This window comes from Ambystoma mexicanum, chromosome 9 (assembly GCF_040938575.1).
Source record: "Ambystoma mexicanum isolate Mex_15411 chromosome 9, UKY_AmexF1_1, whole genome shotgun sequence".
Taxonomy (NCBI): Eukaryota; Metazoa; Chordata; class Amphibia; order Caudata; family Ambystomatidae; genus Ambystoma; species Ambystoma mexicanum.
This window is the reverse complement of record NC_090931.1, coordinates 291,366,565-291,390,141: the sequence shown is the minus strand read 5'-3', so window position 1 is coordinate 291,390,141 and position 23,577 is coordinate 291,366,565.

Genomic DNA, 23,577 nt, shown 5'->3' with positions numbered 1-23,577 from the left:
TGTAAACTTTTTGCTTTATCTTGTCTTGTGTTACTTGCACTTTAATTTCCAAGATTCTCTAGTGTTTAATCATTGTTTTGCCTCATTGCATCAATAATGTTCTTATCAGTCGCAGTTTTGTGATTCTATCAATGCCAGTTTGTTATGCATGTGATATTGAGCAAGTTTTATTTGATTGTCATGTTCCAAAAGTCTCTTCAGAGCTACGTTTTGTTTTTAGCCAATAGGGTTTTCTGATTGTGTATGATAAGGTAGTTTTATTATGTATTTCATTATGTATTTTGATTTCATGACAATTACTAGCATTTTCCTATGAAACATACATGATTTTCATATGTTTGTAAAGGTACATGGGCATCAAATACAAATACAAATTAAAAAAAATTAAAAAATTAAAAAAACCAAGAAGCAAGGCACTCTGGCCCCCCTCCGTGGAAGTCCATGAACTACATTGTAACCTATTTTTTAGGTGGATAGAGGTTTGCAAGAGCCATTCATAAATTCTCCAGGACACACTTGTACCAGTTTGCGGTGGCCTGCCAGTGTCAGGAAGGAGTCTGAAATCCACCAATGGAGAACATCCAAAAGGAGAGCCTATCAGCCTTCAGAGCCAATTCACTGACCTAGCGCTGCTGTCATACTAATTTTAAGGTGGTGGAAAACCATTCTTTAACACCAGAGAATGAAGCAACAGGGAGGGCCACTATTCAACAAAATCTACCTTGGGAACTGGTAGTTCACTCGGGCTTTACCCAATCATCAGAGACACTTTGACATACCACGGCCCATGACCACTCAGTTGCATAGCCCAGACACAGCCGCACTGCCCTATACAAGGGAAAAACAGCAGAGGGGAGATGTGAATGTTAGGGGCCAGAGTACAGGGGTACAGGAGGGCAGAGTATAGTGTGATGGAGCAGCCAAGCGGTCGAAAGGAAGCAGAGAGGAGATGGTAAAGAGAAGGAGTGAGCGAGGAGATTAGGAGAGGATAAGAAAAGAGATGAGAGAGAAGGTGAAAAGCCAAAGGAGAAGAGATGAGAAGGAGAAGGAATAAAGAGCAGGTGGTGGATCATAGCGGAGGAGAGGAAAAGGACAGAGGGTTGAGCAAATAAGAACAGAGAGACACAGAAGGAGAGGGTGTGATACCCCTCAGGACCTGGGCTACCGGGAAGTTCTTGAGGTGTTGTAGGATGTGTCAAAGTAAAGGCCATTAAGATAACGGAGGGGCCAAACCCTATGTGAATTTCAGAGAGAAGCCTGCTTAGTTCAAACAGGAGGAGAAGGCGGTTAGTACTCTGGGATCCAACCAGATGCATATAGCCTGATGCCTGAGCCCTGCCGGAAGACATTGGCCTCAGCCAGGAAACATGTTTCGGCCTTGTTGGGCCTAATCAGTGAGGAGCAGCTTGGCACGTCTGGGCATACCCGCATACCCGTCCCACTTGAGGGTTGATCAAAGCAAAACAAAAGAGGTGATGGCTGGAAGGTTTAGAATTAATGTTAAACTCGGACCCAAGCTACTCCTCACTGATGAGGCCCAACAAGGCTAAACCATATTTGGGGATGATTGTGGTCTCATACAGAAGGGATGTGGCCAAGCAGTTCAGGCTGGACTGACCCTTTTGGGGTAGAACCAAGCCAGATTTGCATATGTTCTTTACCTTTTTATAATGGCTTGGTAGGCGAAAGAATGATTGTCTGGAGGATTGGCCAGAGCCATGCCAGAGATTAAGATTGATTAAAAACCTTCCAGCCATCACCTCTTCTGTGTTGCTGCTGCATTTACACTTACAGTGGTCTCAGTGAATTGCACAATGGCAGATACATCCTTTGAAAGCTTGGTTTGCTCTTTCACCGATTCAGTCATCACGGGTGATCCAATTAAGCCCGGCCAATCCCAATGCCCTACCAATTATATTCTCCAACACAGTTGGAGACCCTCACAGGTTGGCCAGCCCATGGGGATAGCTTACAGGGCTATATAATCCTATGCTCTCAGAAAGGGCAGGTGTCTGGAGTAAGAGTTAGTGGCAGGAGTTTGGATATGGTTAGTGAGTGGAGAAGCTGAGGCATAGGTTGGAGCAGTTAGAGCGCAGGTCACCATCATAAAAAGGTGTTTGGAGAAGCAGAATTGGTGTTTGGAAAAATGAAGACAAAGGAAACCATATGAATGTGGTTGGAGATGTTGAGGAGGAAAATTAAGCTGGAAATCAAGAGAAGGGGGTTGAAGAAGCTAAGAAAGGTAGTTGGAGAAGCTTAGGAGGTGGTTGAAGAAGTTGAGGAAGTTGAGGGGGAGGAAGTTGGACATCAAGAGGAGTTGGTTGCAGCAGTTGAGAAGGTGAACAATAGGGAGAGTGAGTTAAAGAAGCGGAGGAGGAGTATAGTGAACATCGGGAGGAGGTGGTTGAAGGACTTGAGGAAGATGGTTGGAGAAGCTGGTGAGGATGCAGAGAGTGTATACCAGAAAAGGGGGTAGAAGAAATAGTGGAGTAGTTTGAGGAAGATCACAGGGAAGCCAGGCGGAGAACATCAGGACAGGGAGGTTTGAGAAGGTCATGACTGGTTCAAACAAGAGCATAAGAGGGAAGAACCCAGTCTTAAGGGGTTGGGCCCATGGTTCCAGGAGGAATTAGCAAATGGTGGAGCACCGAGAAGGGTCAGGCTAAGCTCAGGAGTAGCATGGTGACAAAAAGGGGTCAGGATCACAGGGAAGAGTTGTGATTGTTCCCTGCAGGAACCAGCTGGCTGTGCAGTTAGTCCAAGCCCCTTGACTCTATGAGACACTAGCTGTGAAATTGCTCCCACCTTTACAGAGTTGGGAAACAAGGCCTTGTCACCTATGTGAGCCATGAAGTCCGAAGCAAGAGTTGAACCTGAGGAGGAGTAGGGAGGGAGGGAGGGAAGAGAATGAAGGGGTTGGGAGCCATTGAAACCCACAACTGATGAAGAGAGCAAAAGCATTTTGGGAAACCTTTACATCTGATAAGAAGAACTGAGACTTTGGTGGGAAATAGACCTAAAGCCACTCTGAAACAACTAGACGGAGTCCTGAGAGGGACACTTACTCAAGGGAAAGAAAGTCAACAGACCCCAATAGTGGGTAGAGTCAAGGAGTCAACGAACATTGAATTCCAAAGTCCTTTTTACAGGAGTCATAAATCAGGACTTAAATGTAGTCTAAATAGTGTTGCCATTACAAACCTGACAGCCTGACGCAATGCATAGTCAGTGAAAAAATGTAACAATGTAATAAATATATTCTATATATCATTGTAATAAATATAATAAGTAATAAACAGGCAATGCCATCAGACACCATTTAATTTTATGAATAAATATTTCTCCTTCCCAATTGCTGGGGTTATAAATATTTTTAAGGTGAACTAAACCTAGTTAGCACCCAGCAGGGTGGGCCAGGGGGCCTCCCACCCAATCAGGAAGCTCAGAATATAGCCTATACCTCATAGCATTGTTTGCGTTCCAAGCCTTCTCAGAGGCAGGAGGCTGCCTTTGTCCCGGTCAGGCAGGTGTGTCCTTGATGCCCTGGTGACCCGCCCCCCTTTGTCCCTCCCCATTTCCACCTCTCCCACCCATTCCCTTCCCCAGCACAACCCTCACCCCACTTTCATGTGGCCATGTCATTCGCTGGTCCAGGAAAACTCACTGTTCTAAGCCTTTCCCCTCCACAGCAATGGCCTCCATGTAAAGGGAGAAGGGACTACCTGTAGTTCCCTTCTCCCTACGTCTATGGCAGCCATTTTGTTGTGTAGTTTTTGTTACAGTAGAGAAACAGCATTACCAGGGTGAGAATAGCAATAGACCCCTCTGTGGGAGGGCATTTCTAGTCAGGTTATAGGCTGGGCCCACTTTAACTCTGCCACCATGCCATTATCTGTCTGGTAATGCCATACATGTCTGGGTATATTGCTTAAGTACTGAAGTTGTATGGAGGAAGGAAAAAGAGAATCTCACCTTGTTTATATAATGTAGTGTTTGTGCTCTGCGCTTGGTCAGTGCCATGATTTCATGTCTTTACTCGTGAACATAATGCAGATTCTCAGAGACAGAATGACTTATGCCTCACAGGCTCTGTAAAGTGAGAGTCAAGCATAACATTTTCTAAGTGTCAAGCTGTGAGTATGATTCCGGGGAATGATTTGCCCCAAACATTTTTACTGACTGATGACAGTCAGAATATTTCATATTACTTCTAGGACTGATCTTTGACCATTTTGCTGGAAATTCCACAAAATGGTTTCTGACCGGTGGGTTAATAAGACCCTTCCCTGTCACTTGTGCCCCCTTTGGAATTTTTGAAAGAGAATTCTCTCATGCCCATCACTAAAGGTGGTGGCATTTTATAATTGAAGGATTCAAAGGAGGAGCCCCTGTGCCCAAAACAATCCAGGGCAGTAGGGAGTGTTGTATGTTATTGCTGGTTTGAACACAACCTAGCTTGTAAGACTTTCATGTGTTTACACAGCAGGCCCAAAAATATCCCTCATAGCAGAATGATTGCAGTCCATGCAGTTTTGTGGGCAACCCCATACATCCTCACTTACTAAAAATTAATTTATTTATTAATGTGTTATAGCTTAACATAAGCTTTTCACATATCATAAATCAATACAAATTACAAAAGTAAAATACTGTTATGATTTCATTAAACATATTCATGATAAAAAAGAACAACATTACGTATGATAATTAACCAAAGAAGGAAAAGAAAGATAACAGTATAAGTAAAGTAAATCACCTTGTACCAAAAATATCAGGGATGGAAAATAAGTTTAAAGTTTCATCATAATGATGTTTCAACAGTACCTTAACATTGTGCTTTGTTCACCTGCATACAATACGTTTGCACCAGATTCACATTAAAAATGAGAAATTCTTGCAGACAAACTGCTAGTGCAGACGCTTAGTAGTTAAAAATAAAGTTTTAGTCCCATCAATAGTTTGGGGTGAAGAGAGCCTCTATATAGATATGTCTAATAGTTTCTCAACTATCAACCACACGTTGTATAATGCAATATAAAGTTTCATTCCAGTTGCATTAAGTGCCCTCAGCCATAAGTCATTGCTGCTGATATGGTCCATTCGGTGGACAAAGTCCCCATAACATGTTGAATAGGTTTTTAGCATGGAAGGGCATCTAGTTAGAACATGTTTACCAGTTTCAGTGTCAGTTCTATTCATGCAGAGCCGGCAGGAACATTCTGGTTTGGTAAGATTGCTCATAATCCCTCTGATAGACAGTACCGGTAATTGATCAATCCTCAGCAGAAGGATAAATCGTCTCAGTCGTGGTGAAGGGCACAGAGACAGATAAGGGAATGGCTTCTTGAAGGTGTATCTCATATGTTGAACAAATTTATAGCGTTTCAGACCTTCCAAATGTGCAAAATTATCAATCCAGTCGTCTAATTCAGACTTTTTAGACAAAGCACACAGTGTGATGGCTTGATCCCCATTGGGCCTATTAATCCACCCGATCTTTTCCAGATAATCAACCATCTGTTTTTTCATGAATGGAAGTGTGGACGATTTATTGATTTCATTGTACATGGCATTCAGCAAGGGGTTTTCTACTTGCAGTGACATCTTTAAGTAGAGTTCAGCCCTTTTTCTAAGTACTTGAGCTTTCAACGAGATGATACCCAGTTCCAGTCTGAGGATAGGCATTGGTATACAATTCGGGAGTCCAAGTATTTTCTTCCAGAATTTCCCCTCAAGTATCTGGAGCCATCCAAAATCCATCAGCTGCAAGGCTTCTAGGCCATAGGTGGTCATGGGGGTTAAGACCTGCTGATATAATTGTCGTGCAGACCAGACAGTGTACCCGCAGTGAGAAGTGGAAAAGCGAGAAATCAGGGCACTGATTTGAGCAGCTTGCGTAATTCTAGCTTGCTTACACATAGTGTAATGGCCCCTGGGCTCTATCTCAATGCCCAGATATCTATAGTAGGGTGTGTATAGTATTGTAGACCCATGTATTTTAACACTCACTTGTGCTATCTTCTTGCTGCTAAGGACCATCATCTGGGTTTTATCCAGATTAATTGTAAGGCCGTTTCTTTGGGCATAGGTCCATAGTGCCTCTGCTGAATTTCGAAGACCACTGATTGTATTGTCCATGATGACTAAGTCGTCAGCATAGGCCAGAACCGGACAATGGGCGGGGCCAATCTTAGGGGGGCAGTTATGTACTACTGATAAGGCTTTCGGTATGTCGTGGACGAAGAGATTATATTATATCAGTGCCGTCACGCAACCCTGCTTTACGCCACGAGTTTGATCAATCTTGTTGGTCATGTTACCCTTAGCGTCTAATTTCAGGGAGACTGTAGTGTAACAGTTTAAGATAGTATAATATTCCTTTAGGGCAGCCCAAGATCTCAAGTTTGGCCCACAGCAGATCTCTAGGCACTAAATCGAAGGCCGCTTTAAAGTCAATGAATAATGTATATAGTGGTGGATTACCAGGAGATCTGGCCTTATTACGAAGCATGTCCATCACAGTCAAGTTATGCACTGTGGAATATCCACCCCTGAAGCCGCATTGGAATTGATCTAAGATCTTCTCTCTATCCATCCATATTTAAAGTTCGTGTAGTAAGTATGTCACAAATAATTTGCCTGTGCAATCAAGCATGGACAGTAGACGATAGTTGGAAGGGTCTGTCCAGTCTCCCCTCTTATAAATAGGGACCAGAGTTGCTGTCTGTCATGATTCCGGGATAAGCCTGTCATTCAGAGTCTTATCAACTAGTATTTTCAGGACCTCTGCCCAAAATTGCGGATTGCTTTTTAGTATAACATTAGCCAGGCCATTGGGCCCGGGTGCTCTCGATGATTTGAGCTTTTTTATCATGGCAGTCAGTGATTCCATAGTCACCTTAAAAGGGGAGGGGGACGATCCAAAGTTATCGTCTCCAGGGTCAGTCCTGTTGGACAATAATTGCGACTTCTCAAAAATTCCTCCCATTGGCCCATATCGATAGGATTGAGGGAACTACTCGTAACGCCCCTGGCCTGTCTCAACAAGCCCCATATAGAACAGGAATTCCCAGGGCAGAGTATCTGGACCGTCTTTTGCCATTTAACTAATTTGGTTGCAAAACGTTTCTGCCTAAGCCAGGATCTAAATTCATTTTTACGCTTCTTGCTTGAAATCTGGTAACTGACCCATGTGATGGAATTTTTGCATAACTTCTTGAGCTCAGCTCTTAATGTTCTTTTAGCGTCTCTAATTTCGACGTCGAATACATTAGTTGGTTTGGCATCTGGGGCTAGCATATTTGTATTGACAGTGGCATAACTGTGTGAAAAAGAAGTTATCCACTCTTCAATCTCGTTGCAGGACATAGTGAGGAGTACATCACGACCCATATTTGTCATGTCGCTCATGGCTTCTACTGCTTTCATGATGTTTTTAACGGCCCAGCGGATATTTGAAGAAGTATGGTTTGTTCTCAGTTCGCCAATAGGTCTGGGCCGAATATGCTCTACCGAGAAGTTGAATGATAACATGAGAGGGGCATGGTCACTCCAGTCATTGTTGTTGGCCCTCATATCAATGGCCCGTTTAGCCATTGAGGGACTTACAAAGATGTAATCTAGTGTACTTCTGGATCTGGCATTACTCCATCCAGGTTGTCCTGGATAGTCACTGCTGGTTCTACCATTTAGGATTTCAAAGTCCCATGTATTAAGGAAGTTGAGCCATAGTAATCCCTCGGGCTTCACCTCTGCGTGCCACATCCTACCTATGCTCTTCAATAAGGGATTGTTATTTCTGCCCGCTGGTCCCACTATATGGCAGTTAAAATCGCCTGCAATTATTACTAGATTTTATCTGTGTCAATCATCCAATCAATCGGCAGATCGTGACAAGCTTCCTGAATGAGGTCTCTGGAAGAAGATTCAGGTGGATTGTACAGATTGATCAATAGCATCTTGTCCACTTTGTCTTTGCCGTGGAAGTTCTATCACAACAGCTAATACAAATTCGTCCATATTAGAGTGGATCCTAGTTGACTTTAGTGGATGTAAAATTCCAATAAGGAGACCCCGATATGGTCTTCCCCTGGGTCCCTTTTTGGCTAATTCCTGATGGATAGAATAGCCATTTAAGAGGCCCCGGGAGGTAAGCCACGTCTCCTGTAGACAAATGCAGGTGTGACCTACTAACATGGGGGATGAGCCATCTGCAGATAATAAATGGCTAATTCCCAGACAATTCCATGTAACTAAGCTTTGATCTCATTACGTTAGTGACAGTGCAGGGAGAGACTCAGCAAGCCATGTAAGAACATTCTGTACATCTAGCTGTACTGAGTTGCCTTTAGGTAACTGCAGAGCCATAGTTTCTACAGTTTTGGTGCTCAGCATTTGCATTGGCCACTGTGGAACAGTTATGTTAGGGTCAGCATCTACTTCAATGTCCACTTCCCACAGACTGGTTTTAAAGTTGCGTATCAAATTAGCTGTTGCTAAAAATATGTACAGTGTATTGCTGATTTATTGGAGTTCCTTGCTTTCAATGGTTCAACAAATTCAAAGTCTTCCGATCTCAGCACTCTCAGCTGTGGGATGGAGTGTAGTCTAATCATCAGCACAGATCTGGAGATCCAATCATGGTCACTATTTTGGTACAGGTTCTTGATAATGCAAGTTCTTCCGCCTTGAAGCGGTATAGTGTTACCTTTGTCATCGTATGGTGGTGCGGTTAATGGAGTAGGTACAATAATTTGAGGTGGATTGATTGGTTCAATATTTGTGGCATTCAGTGCGGGGTTCACCTCCAGCTCACTTGGACAAAATGAGGGCTCTAAATCCACCTCATCCGCTGGATGTGAGGTGATGCTCTTATTCAGGTCTACCTCCTCAGCAGGATTTACGGTGGTACTCTTATCGAGAATGAGCCAGCTAGTCAGTTTGCCCTCCTTGCCCGCAATAACTTTGTGCGCTCGGGCCGCTTTCCGTTTGACTTTTCTCTTGTCCTGTTTGGGGGTACTACCTTTTGTGGGTCTGGATATTTCCTCTTCCGGCTCTGCTGTGCCAGGTAGTGTTTTGGTTGCAACTTGGCGCTTTTTCCTCGCAATCGCTCCTCTGGCCATTTGTCGCTGTTTGCGTGAAAAATAAACATCCACATTAGTTGTAGTGTTTAGATCATGGTCTGCTGTTTCCAGGCATTCTGGCAAAGTGATGTTCCCTTCCTTCTGCACAGGCTCCAAGTTACTGTTTGCTGTGTTTCCTGCCGGTAAGGTGAGAGTGACTTCCAGTATCCTCCCGCACATCTTCAACAGGATATTTAAAGCAAATTGTAGAGATGCAACCGAGGATTGCAAGTCCCCCAAGGTCGTTTGACTTTCCCCTTGCTCTCTGCTACTGTCTGGTTCTGATGATTCCAAATGTACATCCAGATTGGCAGAGGCAGATAGTCTATTATATGTTTCTCGCTGTGAGTGGATAGGCAGGTGTTGATAGCTGACGATCTGATTGCCCGGGTTGCTTCCTAATAAGGGGGTCATAGATCTCTGCATAGATAAGCACAGGTCCAGTAATGAGTTGTTATCAATTACACTTTCTCCTAATGCATCTATGGTGTTATTCATGCTTTGCCACCCGTCGTCTTTTCCGCGGGTAGCAGTGAGATTGTTATATTTGCGTTGCGTGATTGCACCTTTCTCCACAGGTGCTACTTTGGATCCTTTGCATCCGTTAATTTTTAGTGTCAGAGTTCTGCTCCTCTGATTGCGAAGTTTATATCTCATTGCTGAACACTTCTTGACTGGAAGCATTGTAAATCTTGTGACACTACTCACATTGGTGGTCTCTCACAATTGTGTGCCACGTGGTTATGAATAGAGGGGCTGAATTGCAGGGAGGACTAGCAGACCGTAGGTTTAAATGCCCATTTCCCCTTAGCCCAGGCAAAGCCAGGAAGTGCTAATAGTAGGGGTCTATTTAATTTTGTCACTGTTTGTTTCTGTAGGCGACTTGTCACTAATTCAAGTGCGCCTAACGCCCCGTTTACGGATCAGGGGTGATGTTTGCAGTCTATCTGAAAGGAAAGTCAAGTGCTTATAAATGCAACTGTTAATACCCTGTGTATAGTACCAGGATCAAAGGCGTTGCCCAGTGTCTCCTGGAAAGGCCGTCAAATGGCTAATTCCCCTTACAATAATGCGCAGTGACAAGTTACTCCTTTTTCCTTCCAACTTATAATGTCACTGTGCCTTCCTCCTTACAATACTGCTCTTACGGGAGCAAGGGGAAGCGATTGGGGAGTGGCAGAGAATGTATCTGTAGGGCACCCTTCTAACTCTGCGCCTGGTAAGCCACTGAATTGCTGGGACCCCTAATGGATAGAATTAGAGGTCACAGAATAGAGCACACAGAGTGCGGCAGTCGTACTAATACACATCCGGCACTATTGCCGCTCTAAGTGAGCCGCCAGAGCAATTGGTTCCTTTTCAGAAGGGATTGCTGATCAGAAGGGGTTGCTGATCTCAATCTAAAGCATATAGTACGCGTGCTCGTACAGCTCGCGTACACAACTCGTTCACATCCAGCTCTGTTGCCGCACCGTACCTCGCCTTCGATTTACGGACACCAGGCGAAAGCGCGTTCCCTCGCTTCCTCTTGCTTCTGAGGTGGCGTCACTAAAAGGTAGACATCACATCCTCCCCTTGCTGGCGGCTCATGCTCCGCTCCGCTTCCACCACCTCCGAAGTCGATAGTCTGTTCGAGGAAAGCACCTGGCAGCATATGATGAGTAAGGATCGTCAAGCCGCACCAACGTAGTTCACACTGTACGAGCAGTGGTAAACCGTGGCCGCTTCCGACAATCAAAGATTAATTTGACTTAGGAAAAGTACAGGTTTTAGTTTGGTATTTTGGAGATCAAATCAGAAAAAGGCTGGAGGTGATTTTGTTTAGAAAAAAAACCTTTACCTAGTCATGCAATAGAATAATCACTTCCTCCTTTACTGTGCAAGGACTACAATCCCTTTTCCCCTTTCCCTGGTCTAAAAGGATGACTTTAGAGACATTTTGGAGTCGTCTGACGATCATCAAACTACATTAGAAGTCATTCCCACATCACTCGAAGTCATCAGGCTGTTAAAGTCATCAGCAAACGTCTGAGAATGGTGGTTGATGATTTGCAGATGCGCTTAGGATGAGTTGATGATGCCAGCATCATCTCCATTTTAGAAAACCCTTTGTTCCTGATGATTTTAGGATGACTTGCTGATTACTTCAAGAGATTGCAGGTTTGTCCCTGATGATTTGGGGATGATCTACTGATTACTTCAAAAGCATCACCAGGTTTGTCCCAGATGATTCTGGGATGTTCTGCCGATTACTTCAAGAGCATTGCCATGAAACATGTTTGTTCTTGAGGATTTGTGGATGACTTACTGATTACTTCAGAGCATCAGAGTTTGTAGCATGATTTGCGGACTAATACCGATAGTCATTCAGCTTTTGCTTAGTTGCACTTGTTCTGAATGATTTTAGAATGCTTTGATAAGCACAACATTTTGGCTTGAGACTATGTTGGGCCAAAGTGAAAACCGGAGACCTAAACATTGCATGCACTCTCTGGGTGAGAATCCTTTGCCATCCCAGTCAAAAGTGGGCACCTAGCACCCTCACAATACCCAATTTGGCAAGGGTAAAGCTTGAGACTATGTTGGGCCAAATGAAAGCCAGAGTCCTGAACATAGCATGCACTGCCTGGGTGAGAATGCTTTGCCAACCCAGTCAAAAGCAGGCACCCAGCACCCTCACAATCCCCATTGTTGCAAAGGTAAAGCTTGAGACTATGTTGGCCCAAAGTGAAAGCTGGAGGCCTAAACACTGCATGCACTCCCTGGGTGAGAATCCTTTGCCATCCTAGTCAAAACCATGCACCCAGCACCCTCACAAGCCCAAATGTGGCAAGGGTAAAGCTTGAGACTATGTTGGGCCATAGTGAAAGCCAGAGGCCTAAACATAGCATGCACTCCCTGGGTGAGATAACACTTCTCATCAGGCCTGGCTGAAGAGGTATGGGGGCCTTATTCAACATGATGGCTGTGAGACCCCTTGCTTAGAGTGTAAAACAGTCGGAGGCACCTGTGGGGTACATACATTATAATTGAGAGAAAGAAATACAGTCAGGAGTTAATCGCCACCGATTTTCACGAGATGGCCAGCCAGCGGGAGCTGAAACACAATCTCCACTGAAAAGCTACAAATCCTTCTTTGTAAGCAAGTCGCTGATGTGGAGAAACCTGTGTTAAAGGGCAACGAGGTAATAAGAACACTTCTGTATACCTCAAGGGAGGTGCCGGACAGAAGGGCTCCAGCAAACGCAGCTTGTAAGGCAAGCGATAAGAAGCACACATGTAAAGACCCAGAATGAAAGTAATATAGAAAGGAATATATTTCTGTGATATAAGACTGCAGACTAGCAACATGGCAGCAGTTGCTGGGGGCCCCACTGACAGCCACCAGAGCATACTAATCAAGGACCAGTTGAACGAAGGAAGCAGAAGTGAAGGAAAAAGCCAATGATGTGAAAATTCTAATTGTCAGAAAAATAAAATGCATTTTTAATAAATACTTTTTGTTTTAACATATTATGTCTGCGTTCTCCCTATGTAAGTGTATGCTATTAGGAGCAAAAGCCAAAGGGATCTTCCGCACAGTGACCATTGTTCACATGGCCTTCCCAGACCCAGTGTCTCCAGACTCCCCTCTTCAAGACCATCCATCCCCCTCCCTCCTGTTTTGCCTTTCTGATACGTGCAAGGACTATCTAAACCACTCACCCTATTACAAAAACCAAAAGGTTCTTGGACTCAGGAAGTTCTTGGACTCAGGAATAGACCAACTATTCGAAGATGAATGGCTCTTTACAGGCCGTTTATTTACAAACATGCATATACAGCTCAATATTCAAATAAATGCAATCAGTTATACATAAACACACAAGCAGGAGTAATTATATAATGAGCTACATCACCGTTGGTGTAGTTGCAGACAAACACTTCATCTCAGCCACAACAACACTACCCAGTCCCAAGGCAGGAAAGCAGAGAGATCACATGTGCTAACGGGGTCTGGAGCGGAGGGTCCTCCCTCTCAGCGAGACTTCATCACCCGGGGTTCCAATTTCTAGCATCAGGATACTTCTCCTCTTATGGGGTGTGATATCCCCACCCCTCCTAGGCTGCCAACCTTCCCCGGCTGAAGGACAGATAGCAAGCATGGAAGGCGCAGAGTGGGAAAATCCAGTCAGTAGTGTAAAACAAAAAAAAAAAACAATTTGCCTCTCACATCCGCATTCCCAGCACCCCTCATCAATGCACCTGCACAGCTCCTGCTCCCTTCTCAGCTCGTCCTTGAGCGAACAATACCATAACTATCCTTCATGGTGAGCTCATCAGTTTTAGAATACAATCTCGCTACCACTTCAGAATGCACGTCTGCCTTCTAACGAGCCCATAGAAATTTCAACTTTCGTTGCAGTTTGGAAGTGAATGTCCAAAATGACCACGCACGGGCGCCATGTTTTCTAGCTCCTTTTCGCATACGCATTACACCTTCCAGTATCGATGGCAGTTCGCACCTAAGACCATGCGCTCGCAAGGCAGCTGGGTGGGTGTGGACGCTGAAGGTGCCACAAGTTGTGGCATCGCTAGCCTCTGCGTAGTATTTAAAATATATATTACACATCATGTAAAATTATGCAGACTCTGTTTTTATGTTGGCAATAAAAGTCTGTGACTTTTATTAAACATAATAATAAACCAAACAATATTACTGTGTTTATGTCACAAATAAACAGATGTGCAGCGTTATCATGGCTCTGAACTTTTTGGGAACTTGGATTGTGAAACAGGGACTGGCCCACCTTGGCTCACCAATGGCCCCCATTGTGGCCTTTCAGGTCTGTGTGTTGGGGACCTACATCTTGTCTGGTGAACACTCTTGCGCTTGCTGGCAGCTTCCTTCGAGGGCAATGCCCCCACACCTGAGTGGGTCCAGGGACACTCGGGTTCACCCAAAAGACCATTGCTCTCCTAAAGCTCTGTTGGCACACCCTTGTTGCTAGTATGTTTAAAATCATTGTATGGAATAATTCCATCCCATTTACTGACACGTGTGTTCCATTTTTGTAGAAACGCTCTGGGTCAGAATAAACTGCTCCCACCAGAATGTGATCGTGTTTTTGAATGGTAGTTTGCTTCTTGACTCTTCAGTCCACTTTCCTGTCCTACCCACAAAGGAATGTTCCTCGATAGATGCTGATTGGTAGGGTTTCCCTTATCTGTTAAAAGATATTTCATATGTTATCTCTGGTCTTCTACATCTTGTGAAATAATGTGATTTCCAACCTCCTATCTTGTTGACTACTTGTGTCCCCATGCCTCCACGCCATGCTGATGTGGCTGCGACTATCCTCTAAGAATGCGTCCCATATTATGTGATATCCGTTGTCCACATGGCCAGGCAAGACCCAGTGTCTCCTGACTCCCCTCTTCAAGACACCGTCCTTGTAATCAACATAGGTTTTTGTCTGTTGATCAGTGTTCCGGGACTTTTGCGCTCACCTTATTTATTAGTTTATTTGTTACACGCACAGACCCTCGGGTGTCACAGCGTGGTTATAAAACAGCTTAGAAATTAATAAGAAACATCATTACAAATAGTTACATTACATGAATAATGGACAGTTGGTGCAAAGATACAATTTACAGATATTCACAACAGTATAAAGTGGAACGGAATCCTGTCTATAGTTACTAGTATTGGTTAAATAACCAGGTTTTTAGCAGTTTCTTATAAGCCGTGAATGATGGTTCTTTTTTGATATTAATGGGTAGGGTGTTCCAGTGTTTGGGGCTAGCGTGGTGAAACTGCTAGCCCCACTCTAGTGGTTTTGAAACAAGGGGGTGCCAGGAGGAATTTGTTGTTAGATCTTAGTGATCTCTTGTCAACTTGGGGGTGTAGAGTATTGTTGGGATAGATAGGTCCTTTTTTGGTCAGGCATTTGTATGTGATACATAATGTTTTGAAGATAATTCTGGCTTTGATAGAGAGCCAGTGGGCGTCTTTCCTAGTCTTAGAGATATGGTCTGACTTTTGTTATGCCTAGAGCTGCCCTCAAGACTTTGTTTTGCAAGAGTTGCATGGATGGATGGGGACCTTGTATCAATGCCGAGTATCAATGGCAGTTGGCCACTATGAACAGGGTCGTAGTGGGCCATAAGTTTGTCTCGGGCACCAATGAAAACATGGCACACAGTTCGAAGTCGCTATTTGTTCCTTTTTGGACACCGTTTGAATATTACCAAAAGATGAGTATTTTGCTGAAAAGGTGATGCAAATTGTGCATTAAAAAAATATATATTCAGCAACAGTGTTCACTACTACTAGCCGCATATTGAAGTAACTCATCAAACTGGCCCACATGGCCCAAAAAGGTTGGACATTTTCATTAAAAAAAAAAGACCCACAAAAGCATTTTGCATTTGTGGTTCAACCCTGGCCCTATTGCCCTATAGGCACTACAAGCAGGCCTATGCCTGTGCGCTTGCAAGGGGGCTGGGTTGGTATGTCAGATGTGAAACATGGCATTGAGGCTGCGTGGGTGTCGAACACATCACACATTCACATGCACAACCACATTTCTAAGCTTTTATAAACACCTTGACATTTACCCGCAGAACATCTCTGCAATCTACAAGGTATGTCATTACCGAGCTACCTGTTCCCCGGATACCTGCTCCACGGCTAATTGTTCCCCTGCTTGCTGAATCAGTTCATTTGTTCGTCCAAGTAAGGGTAGGTCACCTATTTGCTTCTCTATGTTCATCGATCTCTACTCTGAAAGTTTCTATCGATTTACACCTAATATACTCAGTATTCTAATGTTCATTTATCTCAAAGACTTCACCTTTATCGAATGTTTGATGTATTTTGATCTCGGTAAACAGCACATTGCATCACTGTGCATTGTAATAGAATGGAATGTGTTGTGGTCCATGTTTGCAAGCATGTTTTCTTTTGATGCTTGAAAGTTCATTCAATGGACGAGTAACACGTTACGATTTGCTGTATAACAATCAATTCTGTAAGAAAGTTATCACTGTGTTCATTCAACTAGGTTACACATTTACTTTATTTAAAACAAACTTTACAGGTAAAGCCGAGTTATAATTCCTTTATTCCCATTCATACAGTATTATTGGTAATTAATTATATATTTTTATACAGATCTTATGAACTTTTCAAGAATGACTTCATGTATCATTATTGGTTGCCCTTCTTTGAGCCATGCCAAAACTCAGGGCACAGACCTGCATACATTCCCGAAGGATATTGATTTAATAAGGAGATGGATTACAAATTGCAGTTATGCAGTGGACGAGATTGAAAGTAGAGGCCAGGCTATCGTATGTTACGTGAGGGCCAATTGATTCCCTCTCTGCATCCTGCACTTTACAACAATATGTACGAAAAATCAAAGGACACAAAAAAGTGTTGGCCCAGAATTCTTTGTAAATTGCTTCCAAATGCAATTCCAACTCAATTTTGGCACAGGCTTGCTCAGGTGAGGAGTGGACGATGAATTTGTTTTGTTTGTTGATATGTAGAATGATGGTCTGCATAAATAAGTATTCTCTATGATCTCTCGACTTATTCAAAGTAGTGTAATGAAAAGGTAACTTTATGAATGGTTTAGAGTTTTCAGTGTTTATTTCCATCAAAGTTGTACTACCCAAGTTTCCATAGTTACCAGATTCACCAGAATTTCAAAATGTTTCACTTTAGTATACTTTATCTATCCCCGCTTTCGGGAGCCGCTAATAAATCAGCGATATGTGACCCTCAGAAAAAACTTCCATAGTGCCCTTTAAAAGTTGCATGTTTTCGCAATGTGTTGGTTGACATGTCCTTCTATACGTAGAGCACACTGATGGAAGCACAGACACTCACCAGTGACAAAACCACAGACAGGTCTAGTATCCCAATGGTGAGCCCTACCGACTTGCACAAAGTGATATTTTAGAGCGTTGAATGTGGCCACATTTCAAATACTAATTTACCTTTTCCATTGTACTATTTTCTGACAATGTACTGAAAATGAAGGAGCAAGATTCTACATCAATTACTTTTCCGGAGTGAACATCAACCTCCCTCGGCTTTTAAGTAATTATATTTTACTAGACCTTTATATGCGAATGAACTACGTGCATGTGTTATACTTGGAATTTCAACATATTGAAAATTCTTATGTATAGTATTGGTTATTTACACAAAGTGGCATGTATGGGTGTCTCTCTGTATGTACCATCGTCTGCATCTCATGTTTTCAGTTTCATTTAACTTTTTCATCCGCATTAAAACAAGTACTATGTTATAGGGGGATGCTGGAACTTCGACTACAATCACTTCCTGCTTTGTCCAGAGTATGAGGTATGCGTACTTACTGTTTCCTGGCTAGAATTAAAGTAAATCCTACAAAGGCTATACTTTGAGACTGAAATGCATGTAACCTTGCACTGTTTCAAAGTTTTCTGATTTTGGTTCTTACATTACACTTCCTCCCTAATGCAGAATAGATTACAAAGGAAACATTACGAAGCAAACTACTTTTGAAGGCAACATTATAATCACTATGTTTTACAAGGGTGATCTCAGATCAAGCCCATGTGTCATCTCGGAAGATTATCAGGTGACATCTGAAATGTATATTATGACCAAATCACGTACATGGTTTTCAAGGGTATGTTCACACGAATGTTCTATTTGTGTTGCGACAACAAACCTTATAGGGTATGGTTCATGATCATTTTAAACTACTTTGTGCGGAAGTGCTCTGTGCGATGAAAGATTTACATTTTCAGTAGGATTGACATTTGTTTTTTTTAATGATTATTCTATTCAAGGAATGTAATCAAGATGTGGCATTAGAAGAAGCACATGGACCAGAGGTATAAATAACCAAATATGAAATACAATTGGGCATCACATTGCATTAGGAATACATTTATATAACGTTGTAATGTTTTCAGGTCCGTCAAGTTGGTTCTGTTTGTATATATGTACATATGTTTGTTTGAGTGGAAATTAAATTTGCTTGATTTAAACCATATAAAAACACTCTTTTTCCAGCTTGATGTTGCAGTCAAAGAGAAGGCCACGGCTTTGAAGCGAATTAAGAAAACAAGGGCAGAGAAAGAACCAGTTGCTTTTGGAGAAGTTTTTAAGCAGATATTTTAGTCACATTATGTTTTTAGTTGGAAAATCGTATCTTCTGTTTGTGTGCTATACATTGAGCATTTATTTTCTATAAATCTGTTAGCGGCCCATAAGGAAGAGGAGTATAAAGACTCAGACAACAACTGAAACCAAAGATGTCCCTTGCCAAACAGATTTCACAATGGAACAATTACTATTTGAGGCAAAGCGTGGTACAGTCAATATTCAGACTTGTGATGCATATGTCCATTGGCCGGAAAATGAATGGTACAAAGTTACCATGGACCATTACTACTTTGTGCAATCTCGCCCCTATGAAACTGAAGACAATGAAGATGCATGGCATTTGCTCGCAGAACCTTTGACACAATCTACACCCTCTAAAAATGTTCCACCCAACAAACATTCAATTTTACCTGTTTCTCCAATTCATGCAGAAAGATCACAGTCTAAACTAACAAAGGCTGAAGCTTCTACGCATTTGACTGAGGAATTTGCTCAAGATCTTGACTTCAGTTTTCCTAGTTTGGGGGAATTGTCCACCACTGTCGAGTCGCAAAACAGTACTGCAGGACGGTTGGCTATTAAATGAACAAAAATATATTGTATTCAATAGCTGCTTGCTAGAGATTGTACAAATGCTGAAATGTGATCATAAATTAAGAGGGAACATATGTAGGGAGCCCTTGGCGAATGTGTCTCATGCATTATAAGGCACCAACCTAAAAATCCAGGCCAGCTGTGTCCACCTCCATAATACATTTTCATGGTCTGCTCAACCGATGCTCGGCAAAGTGACTACTGGAAATTTGCTTTGTTCAGCAGCTTTACTGACTTTCAGTAAGATTTCAATGTCTGGTTCCTTGCTAAAACCCAGTACTACAAATATCAGATGGAATTCTTATTTCCTGCTATTAGTCATGCCTGGCAACTCAAACAGATGTCAATGGACAGTACATTCTCTGGCAAATGTTTCAGGCTAGCTGACGACGGACAGTGTGACAGTCCAGGATTTTCCACTAAATACTGCACATACCACTTTCAAGACATGGAAAGTAAAACAATTTTAAGTTTGGTCATCGTGCAGGTGTCTGAATGTACATCGTCTGTGGCCATGGAGAAACATGGTTTCATTCCAGGGGAATGCAAATAGACCCGATAGCCACCGACAGGCACGTTTCGATAGCCAAGGCCATGCAAGAGCAGTTTCCACACATTCTGCATCAATTTGATGTGTGGCACGTTGCCAAATCAATAAAGAAATGACAGCTGCTGGTAAAAAAAAAAGGGGTTTTAAAGTGGTGTCAGTCTATCAACAACCATCTTTGGTGGAGCTCCAAAACTTGTGATGATCTTTAGAAATTCTAATTGAAAAATGGCATTCATGGATGCACCATTGTTCCAACGTACACTCATGGACAGAAAAACATTTCCACAAACGTGCACATGTACCTTTATCGCAGGAACGCAAGAAGCAGTAGTTGGTGCCATGTTCCCCTCCACACAAAGCACTTGAGAAGATTGTGTATGATAAAATTCTTTCAAGAAACCTGAAGGGACTCACAGAATTCTGTCATACGGAAGATTTGGATGGGTTGTAAAGTACAGGCCCAAAAGGTTGCACTTCGGCATAGACGGTATGGAGGCCAGAACAAGACTAGCTGTACTTGTGTACAACGAGAACATTGGGAGGGAACAAGCGAAAATTGCAGGAACATTCGGGGTGCTCTGTTACCTCATGGCCTTTACAAAACAAGGTAAACAATGGGTAACCAAGCCAATATACCAGGAAATGGATTTTGAATTTGTGAAAGATCTGACATTAACTGTGTTGCGCATGCATACTCATGGAATGGATCCCGATTTTGTTCCCAGGACACACACAATACCACAAAACATTGCAAACAAGCCCTGTCCTCCATAACCAGAACTTGTTGAAAGGTTGACTTCCAGATTCAAATGATTTGTAGCAGTCTTCAAAATCTGCTCACAACAACATTTTAGATATGTTCCCCAATGTTTGGACATTGTACAGAAACAATTGAATGCTTTTACACTTGCAATTTCAATGCAAGATTATGTATTACAAAGTATTTATTTATGCAGATATAATCAGGTTTATGATGCATTAATCTTTATCTTTTTCCTTTCCTTCATGTATATTACTTATCCTCTGTCTAGAAGACACGAGTCTATGGTTGCTATTGGTACTATTGTTCAGAACAGAATTGCTCTAGCACATCAGTAATGCACTACACATTTGGGTGGGAGAAAGACTGATATTCAAATGTTTATCATCTGTGAAAGGTACACCGAGGATTGGTGTCTGTAAAACCCTCTGCTAGACCCAAGCCCCATGCACACATGCAATCCATGGCACTTGCGCTGATGGCCTCTGTTAGGTAAGAATTTCATAGTAATGATAAATCTTCCTGACCTGTGTCAACCCTAGAACATTTAGCTTTACTGGTGGATAATTCGTTCTTATACCTCTGAGTGGGAACCTTTTTCCACAATCACAGAATACTTTATTCTTTTTTATGGGGGTGATTTTTTGGGCTCTCCATAGTGTCCATAGGGACTTTTCGAATGGATCCTCTTTGACAACGTTTTGGCAATAAGTACCTGTTGTTGCTAGGTTGCCCTAGGTCAGGGGTGTACAACTGATTTTGACAGAGGGCCCAAAGTACCTTACATGATGGCTATAGTAGGCCGAAAAGTAAATGTGGGTGGGGCGGGGCGGTAGGCACGGTGGGGCGTGGCGTGGCAGGAGGCTTTTTCAACCCCCAATTTTTGAGGTGTAATGATTTTTATTTGTATTTCAAACTTACATTTTGTACGACACATTTTCCACTGTTATCATTTATTTCTATTTAGTTATTGCATATTGTCTGTTTAATTAAATTATATATATTTTATTGACACGATTGGATATTCCATTATTTTGGAATGCTATACTTTGCTGTTTGGATTGCCCAAGAGGAGTATGGCCTTCGTTGAGTCAGGTTTCCACAAAAAGCAAAGGATGTACATCTCCTAACTGTGCCTGTTTTAGCTTTATTTTTGGGTTCACTTGGAGTGCGACACTATGCCCCATGGCCCCCACCCCTCAACCAAACACTATGCCCCATTACACCCACCCCTCAAGCAACTACTATGCCCCATGACACCCACCCCTCAACCAAACACTATGCCCCATGACACCCACCCCTCAACCAAACACTATGCCCCATGACACCCACCCCTCAACTAAACACTACGCCCCATGGCCCCCGCCCCCAACAAACACTATTCCTCATGACACCCACCCCTCAACTAAACACTACGCCCCATGGCCCCCGCCCCCAACAAACACTATTCCTCATGACACCCGCCCCTCAACCAAACACTATGCCCCATGGCCCCCACCCCTCAACCAAACACTATGCCCCATGACACCCTCCCCTCAACCAAACACTACGCCCCATGGCCCCACCAAACACTATTCCCCATGACACCCACCCCTCAACCAAACACTATGCCCCATGGCCCCCACCCCTCAACCAAACACCATGGCCCCCACCCCCCAACCAAACACTATGCCCCATCCCACCAAGCATGCACCATGCATACATACTCATACAGACCCCAACTCCCCACACCCCTGCATACAAACTCACAAGCATACACCATGCACCCATACAGACCCGAACCCCCACCCCAACTCAGCACACAAACTCACAAGCATACACCAATACACTATGCACCCATACAGACCCGAACCCCCACCCCCCAACTCAGCACACAAACTCACAGGCATACACCATGCACCCATACAGTCCCAAACTCCCACCCCCCAACTCAGCACACAAACTCACAAGCATACAGCAATACACTATACACCCATACAGACCCGAACCCCCAACTCAGCACACAAACTCACAAGCATACACCAATATACAATGCACCCATGCAGACCCGAACCTCCACCCCCCCCAACTCACCACACTAACTCACAAGCATACACCATGCACCCATACAGACCCGTACCCCCCCCACCCCGCACACAATCTCACAAGCATACACCAATACACTATGCACCCATGCAGACCCGTACCCCCACACCCCCAACTCAGCACACAAACTCACAAGCATACACCATGCACCCAAACAGACCCGAACCCCCCACCCCCGACTCAGCACACAAACTCACAAGCATACACCATGCACCCATACAAACGCCAGCCTAACTCAGCACACAAACCCACAAGATACACCATGCACCCATACAGACCCGAACCCCACCCCCAACTCACCAAACAAACTCACAAGCATGCACCCATACAGACCCGGACGCCCCACCCCCGCATCTCAACATACACTGAACTTTCACACAAAAATAAACATTCAGGCAGACCCGACACGCCCCACACCCACATCTCAACATGCACTTTCACACAACAACATACATTCAGGCAGACCGACACCCCCACAGCATCTGAACATACGCTGCACTTGCACACAAACCCATTCAGGCAGACCGAACACACACACACCACCTCTGCATCTCAACACACACCGAACTTGCACACAAACACATTCAGGCAGACCCGACACACACTCCCCCTCCGTATCTCAACACACACTGCACTTGCACACAAACACATTCAGGCAGACCCAACACCCCCCACCCCCCTCCGCATCTCAACATACACTGCACTTGCACACAAACACATTCAGGCAGACCCGACACACCCCACACCCGCATCTCAACATACAGGCAGCACAAAGATCCGACACACACAAACAAACATCCCCCCTCCCAAAAGAAATCTGTACTTACTGGACGACGTGCTGGAAGGCAGGCTAGCTGGAACGCTGGCTAGGTCCGGTTCTACGGTTGGCGTGGCAAGACTGAAATGCCTTTCGGCATCAAGCCTTACTGGCCACACCAGCCATAGTGCTGGCCCTCCATTGGTGCAGCACACATGCACTACGTGGCTCGTAGGAGCTATGTGGTTCATGTGCCCTGAGCCAACGAGGGCCAGTGTTTTGTCCGGCCCAGAAGGCAACAAAGACTTTTCCTAATGGAGGGCGGACGATGCTGCTTGCGGGCTGCCCTCCATTAGGAAAGTGTTTGTTGCTGGCAGGCCGAACATAACGGCATGGCAGGCCGCAACTGGCCCGCGGGCCGTATGTTGTGCACCCATGCCCTAGGTGCTCCACTTTTAACTTTCTCTGGCTAACCTTGAGAGAACTACAATTCACAAGGGTAGAAAGCATCTTTGGATCCCTTTTACATTTTATTAAGTGAGACCAGCACCCCCAACC